At 39.0% G+C, this 7,399-nt stretch overlaps 1 non-coding gene across 1 annotated transcript; it reads right to left on the minus strand.

Annotated features, from left to right (window-relative positions):
- Positions 1-3,303: 3,303 nt before the first annotated feature.
- Positions 3,304-3,410, minus strand: LOC141694102 (small nucleolar RNA R71). Its single transcript, XR_012563431.1, has one exon. It is a non-coding gene; the product is annotated as a small nucleolar RNA R71 (small nucleolar RNA).
- Positions 3,411-7,399: the final 3,989 nt, after the last annotated feature.

A 7,399-nucleotide genomic window follows, 5' to 3' on the forward strand; every position in this document is an offset into this window, starting at 1 on the left:
TGCATTGTTCATAACTTCTTGGTAGGTAAGAGGCTCATCATTTTCTATGAGCATTACATCATCATCTTGAGTCAAGAGAAATCCATAATATCTTTCTGGCTCATGAAGAGCCATACTAGATCTACGAACAACCTGTGTTTCCAGAGCATGAACATCTTGATGTACATCCTGCCCACTTTCAACCTCTAGTTCAATGTTATTTTGTACAACTCAATATTCATCGAAATCTATAGTTCTCCCACTAATTTTCTTGGAAAGTAACTTTCTTTCAAGAAATACAGTGGTTCGAGCAACAAACACTTTATTCTCGGTAAGATTATAGAAACTATACCCTTTAGTTTCTTTAGGATATCCCACAAAATAACATTTATCTGATTTTGGTCCTAGCTTGTCATACACCATGTGTTTCACAAACGCTTCGCATCCCCATACTTTCATAAACGACATGCTGTGACATTTCTCAGTCCATATCTCATATGGAGTTTTTTGAACCGATCTAGTTGGAACTTGGTTTAGTGTATATGCAGCCGTTTCTAGAGCATGACCCCAGAAATTTATTGGAAGATCTGCTAGACTTATCATCGATCGTATCATGTCCAACAAGGTACGATTCTCCTCTCAGAAACTCCATTCCATTGAGGCGTTCCATGAGGAGTAAGCTGTGATACGATACCACACTCCTTCAAGAAACCTTTAAACTCGAGGTTTAAGTATTCTCCTTCACGGTCTGACCGTAGAACTTTTATACTTTTCCTTGTTTGCTTTTTAAAAGAATCAGATTTATTCTTCAAAATATACACATATCCATATCTACTGAAATTGTCAGTAAATGTAATGAAGTAGTAAAAGACACCTCTTTCCATCATACACATTGGACCACATATATCACTATATATAAGTCCTAATCGTTCGGTGGCCATTTTACCTTGTCCGGTAAAAGGAGCTTTAGCCATTTTTCCAATGAGACAAGATTTGAATTCTTCGTATGATTCAAAATCAAACTTATCCAAGTAACCATCTTGATGTCATTTCGAAATGCGTTTCTCATTTACGTGACCTAATTGAAAATGCTAAAGGTAAGTTTGATTTGAGTCTTTCATCTTAATACGTTTATTATTATTATTATTATTATTTATGTTATAGACAGGGTTATCTAAATCAAGAACATATGAACCATTGAACAAACGTGTAACTGTTAAGTTGCCTTTTATACCACTTAGAACGCCTTATAATAGCTTGAATTGATGTCTTGAAATCAAGTATTTTGTGTATTTGATGCGTTTTTCTAGTGTTTGTGCATTTCAGGGTATTACTTGCATTTGTGGAGAGATTTCATCAAGAATAAGCCTTAGTATGTGCTTGGCATTGCAAGTGGGAAGTTAGGAGCAGAATGCAGCGAAGTACGGGAGCAAAACAAAGAATTTTCCAGAAAGGGTCTGGGCACCCGCTCAGCCAGGCTGAGCGGCCGCTCAGGAAGCTGGGCGCCCGCTCAGGATTGCTGAGCGGCCGCTCAGGGGCGTAAAAAAAATACTGATTTTTAGACTCCTAATTCTGTTGAGCTTCCAACTTCTAAGATAGCTGGGTTTTGTGGGGCTTCTATATAAGTAGTTTTCAGAGACGTTTCACGTGTGTTGAATCGTGGTATTAATCGAGGAGCAAGGAGATAAGGAAGAAGACCGTTTTAGCACATCGCAACAAAGAGGAAGCATATTTTCTTGTAATTCTTTTATTCGTTATAACAGTGGATGCTAGTTTTCTTTACTTTGAACCTATTTATTCTTGTGACGTACTCTGGTTTAATATAAGTAGTTTATTTAGTTATTCTCACGTGTTATTATCATGTTTTCATATGAACCCATGGCGACGATGAGTTCAATCATGGGCTAGTCGTGATCATGGGGTCGTAACGGATTTGATATGAAATTCTTTAGTTAGTTGTTTAATACCTTAGTGTGTGATGATTGTATGATATCTAGTATTGGTTGTGCTTATTCGTCTTATGTGCGTCGCGAACATATAAGATATGGTGTTAATCTCTTGTGAAGCGATGGTGGATCTTGAGATTTAGAACTTGCCATGCTAGCATAGGTTCATGTATGTGTATACATTATTAGTGGGTAACTCTAACCGTTTTACTTGCCCTGTGTAATCATAAGGAATAACTTGTGCTTAAATCGTTATGTTGTCAAATTCTGTAGACATATAGGGTCTCAACATAATTGATGCCTATCTAACTTCTATCTTAATTGTGGATGCTTGGTAGAATGGTATTAGTACAACGAAAGTTGGCTTTTATCAGTTTCGTGTTGTTCGATTAATTTCATCACCGTTACATGCTAAGGGTAATAACAATAACTATTGAAGGAAGTAGTAATGAGGTTATGATCTCATATGTGTTTAATATTGTTAATTCAAGTGATAATTAAGTCTTTAATTCTAGTAGTTAATTCTAGTTAATAATTAGTTAATCAATTCTACGTGTTATTGTCTTGACATTGAGAAGTAATTATACATTGATGAGTAAGTGTTAATTGAACATAATTAGTCCGAGTCTCTGTGGGAACGAACTAGAAAGTAATCTATATTACTTGTGAATGCGTATACTTGCGTGTATTATTAGCGCGTGTTTTCCGCCCTAACAAGTTTTTGGCGCTGCTGCCGGGGACTCGGCGTATTTGTTTAGTTTATGCACTTACCATTAGTGGTCATTAGGACTCATTGATTAAGACTTGTTACTTATTGTTTCCGGTTGTGTTTCAGGTACTTTAGCGAGCGTTTATGCAAACACGTTCTCGTACTCGCAAGAGGACTTTAGATACGGCCGAGGAGACGAACGAAGTTCTTGATATTCCGGAGAAGATAGATTTTAAAGATTCGGATAACGAAAGCGAGCAGAAAGAATCGGTAATCATAGGTGATCGTATAGTTCTGGAAGATGCAGCTCTTATGGACTTTTCTCGGCCTAAAATTGATGACATTCAGTCAAGCATCCTTCATCCGGCTATTTAGGCTAACACTTTTGAAATCAAGCCGGGCACTATTCAGATGGTGCATAATTCTGTTTCTTTCGGAGGTGCTGCTACTGAAGACCCCAACATGCACATTAGGAATTTTGTCGAGATCTGTAGTACTTTCAAATATAATGGTGTGACTGATGAGGCTATCAAGCTGAGGCTTTTCCCATTCTCTCTGAGGGATAAAGCTAAGGACTGGTTATATTCTAAACCATCTGGGTCCATCACTACTTGGCAAGATCTTGCGCAAAAGTTTCTGGTAAAGTTCTATCCAATGGCGAAAAGTGCGGCTATGAGGAGTGCTCTTACTCAGTTTGCGCAGCAACCTACAGAATCCATGTGCGAAGCTTGGGAGCGCTACAAGGAGATGTTGAGAAAATGTCCACATCATGGTATGCCTGATTGGATGGTGATCACTGGTTTCTATAATGGTTTGGGGGCCTAATCTCGGCCCATACTCGATGTAGCAGCTGGAGGCGCCTTGTGGGCCAAAAGCTATACTGAGGCTTATATTCTTATTGAGACTATGGCTGCAAATGATCATCAAAACCCAACTCAAAGGATGATGCCTGGGAAGGTAGAAGGTATTCTGGAAGTTGATGCAGCTACAGCTATTGCAGCGCCGCTCCAAGCGCTGTCTTTGAAGTTCGATTCTTTAGCCACCTATGGAGTCAATCAGATAGCTATGGTCTGTGAGCTTTGTGCAGGTTCTCATGCTACGGATCAGTGTTCTCTTGTTAATGAATCTATTCAGTATGTGAACAATTATCAGCGACCACAGCAGCCTGTGCCAGCTACTTATCATCCTAACAACAGAAATCATCCAAATTTCAGCTGGAGTAATAATCAGAATACTATTCAGCAACCATATCAACAAGGCATAAGTAAACAGTTTAATCCACCTGGATTCCAGCAACAACATCATTATGCTCAAAGGCAATCATATCCTCAACAAGGAGGTGCTGCTCCACCTTCTAGTGCTGATTTTGAGGAACTTAAGCTGTTGTGCAAAAGTTAGGCTGTTTCTATCAAGACCTTGGAAAATCAAATCGGTCAAATAGCCAATGCAGAGCTCAATCATCAACCTGGCACACTTCCTAGTGATATTGAAGTGCCAGGAAGAAAGAAAGCTAGAGAGCAAGTCAAGGCTATTACCTTAAGGTCTGGAAAAGTTGCTGATGCTGAAAAAGCAAAAGACGGAGAAGCTGAAGTTGGTGTTGAAGAAGCTAAGCAAAAGGAGAAAGCGGCGGAACCAAGGAAGACTACTGTTGAACACACTCTGCCTGAGGGTAATACAGGGGAGAAAACTCCACCACCTTTCCCTAAGAGATTGCAACAACAAAAACTGGATAAGCAGTTCGGTAAGTTTCTGGAGGTGTTCAAGAAACTTCACATCAATATACCTTTCGCTGAGGCTCTGGAGAAAATGCCTAGTTATGCGAAATTTATGAAGAGTATTCTTTCAAGGAAGGTGAAACTGGATGACCTTGAGACCGTTGCTCTAACGGAAGAGTGTAGTGTTGTGCTACAACAAAAATTACCTCCAAAGCTTAAAGATCCAGGTAGCTTCACCATTCCTTGCACCATTGGCAAGTTGTCTTTTGACAAATGCCTGTGCGATTTAGGAGCAAACATCAATCTGATGCCGTTATCTATCTTCAAAAAGTTGAATTTGCCTGATCCAAAGCCCACCTACATGTCTCTACAATTGGCTGATCATTCTATTACATACCCATGAGGCATAGTGGAGGATGTGCTAGTAAAGGTGGATAAGCTCTTCTTTCCTACAGACTTTGTTATTCTGGATTTCGAGGAAGATAAGAAGATTCCCATAATCTTGGGGAGACCTTTCTTGGCTACAGGCCGTACCTTGATAGATGTGCAGAAAGGAGAACTTACTATGAGGGTGCAGGATCAGGATGTGACATTCAACGTGTTCAAAGCGATGAAATTCCCTACAGATACGAGGAGTGCTTAAAGGTGGATTTGATTGATTCTGCGGTAACTTCAGAACTTGATCATATGCTAATGTCTGATGCATTAGAAAAAGCCTTAGTGGGGGAGTTTGACAGTGATGATGAGGATGTCAATGAGAAACTACAATATCTAAATGCTTCTCCTTGGAGGCGAAAGTTAGACATGCCATTTGAATCTCTTGGTACTTCTGACCTCAAGAATGCTGAAGGAAAGCTCAAACCATCTATTGAGGAAGCACCTACTTTGGAGCTTAAACCATTGGCTGAACACTTGAGGTATGCTTTTTTAGGTGATGCATCTACTTTACCTGTTATTATTGCATCTGACCTTTCAGGTAGTGAGGAGGACAAGCTCTTGAGGATCTTGAGAGAATTTAAATCGGCTATCGGATGGACTATAGCAAACATAAAGGGGATCAACCCTTCATACTGCATGCATAAAATTCTACTAGAGGAAGGTAGTACGCCAACGGTGGAGCAACAACGAAGACTTAATCCTATCATGAAAGAAGTGGTGATGAAAGAAATTCTGAAGTGGCTGGATGCAGGAATTATATATCCTATTTCTGATAGTTCTTGAGTGAGCCCCGTGTAATGTGTACCTAAGAAATGAGGTATTACTGTGGTAGAAAATGAGAAAAATGAGCTCATCCCCACTCGAACAGTCACAGGATGGAGGGTATGCATGGACTACAGAAAGTTGAACAAGGCCACGAGGAAGGATCACTTCCCTCTTCCTTTTATTGATCAGATGCTTGACAGGTTGGCCGGTCATGAGTATTATTGTCTTCTAAATGGCTATTCGGGGTATAATCAGATATGTATTGCACCAGAGGATCAAGAAAAGACTACATTCACTTGTCCATTTGGCACGTTTGCTTTTCGCAGAGTTTCGTTTGGCTTATGTGGTGCACCTGCCACTTTTCAGAGATGTATGATGGCTATATTCTCTGATATGATTGGAAATAATATCGAGGTGTTCATGGACGACTTCTCCGTCTTTGGACATTCGCATGATGAATGTTTGAACAATCTTCGTGCGGTGCTCAAAAGGTGTGTGGAAACTAATTTGGTGCTCAATTGGGAAAAATGTCACTTTATGGTGCGTGAAGGCATTATTCTTGGGCATAAGGTATCTAGCAAGGGTCTCGAGGTGGACAAATCCAAGGTGGGAGTCATTGAAAATCTTCCACCACCTATTTTTGTGAAAGGAATTCGTAGTTTTCTTGGTCATGCGGGTTTTTATCGGCGTTTCATCAAGGAATTCTCGAAGATATCAAAGCCGTTGTGCAACTTTCTCGAGAAGGATGTGCCTTTCAAATTCGATGATGAATGCTTGACGGCATTCGAGACTTTCAAGAAGAGTTTGATAACTGCACCTGTTATTACATCACCTGATTGGACAGAGCCTTTTGAGATGATGTGTGATGCGAGTGATTATGCGGTGGGCGCAGTTCTTGGGCAATGCAAGAATAATCTCTTTCATGTGGTCTACTATGCTAGTAAGACATTAAATGGAGCTCAAATGAACTACACCACTACTGAGAAGGAGCACTTGTGTAATATCCAGATATCGCGTGTAATTATTTTTATCAAAAAATAATTTTTATATGATTATTATGTGATTTTTGGTGAATTATCTGATGATTGATGTGGATATGTGGATGCTTATATGTGATAAAGTATAAGTATGTTAATTTTATTCTGATCAGAACAAAATATAGATAATTACGGTATTTTTCTGGTAATTTTTGGACTATTATATGATTTTATATTGATTTATAAAATTATTAATATTTTCTGAATAAGTACAAATTATTTTATAAAGCCGGGAATCACCCGACTTCAACCGTTTTTACGTTTTTACAACCCGAAACTCTTTCGAAACTCCTTCCTAACCTAATCTGGTAATTCCGGACATTTTCCGTGTTTTAACTTTTTCAATCCGGATTACGGTTTCACCCGTGCGCGGCCCAACGCAAGATTTTCGATACGATAATCATTTCGGTGAATCAACAAAACCCGTATTCTCAAAGGAAGGGATAATATTACGTTATTTTCGTATAAAGTATTTTATAAGAAGCCCGGTTTGGATAATTATCCAGTACGGGTATCAAATCGGATCGTTTTTGCAGTTACTTAGCGGCTAAGCAACTAATTTAACGATCCAAAACGATCCAAAACGAACCAATATTCCGTAAATATAAATGGCATATTTCTTATTTCATTTTATTCGTTTATTCATTTACAACCAGTAAAAATATAGTAATTACAGAGAAAAAACCCTAAAAACTGATACGTTCTTGAGAATCAAACGTATGAACGAAGGCGTTATCGAACTCCGATTCGGGCGTGCAGCATATCAAAACGAAGCTCTCAAAATCTTCCTTCTGAATCAACCATTTTTTT

This window comes from Apium graveolens, chromosome 10 (genome assembly GCF_009905375.1).
Source record: "Apium graveolens cultivar Ventura chromosome 10, ASM990537v1, whole genome shotgun sequence".
In the NCBI taxonomy this organism is placed as follows: Eukaryota; Viridiplantae; Streptophyta; class Magnoliopsida; order Apiales; family Apiaceae; genus Apium; species Apium graveolens.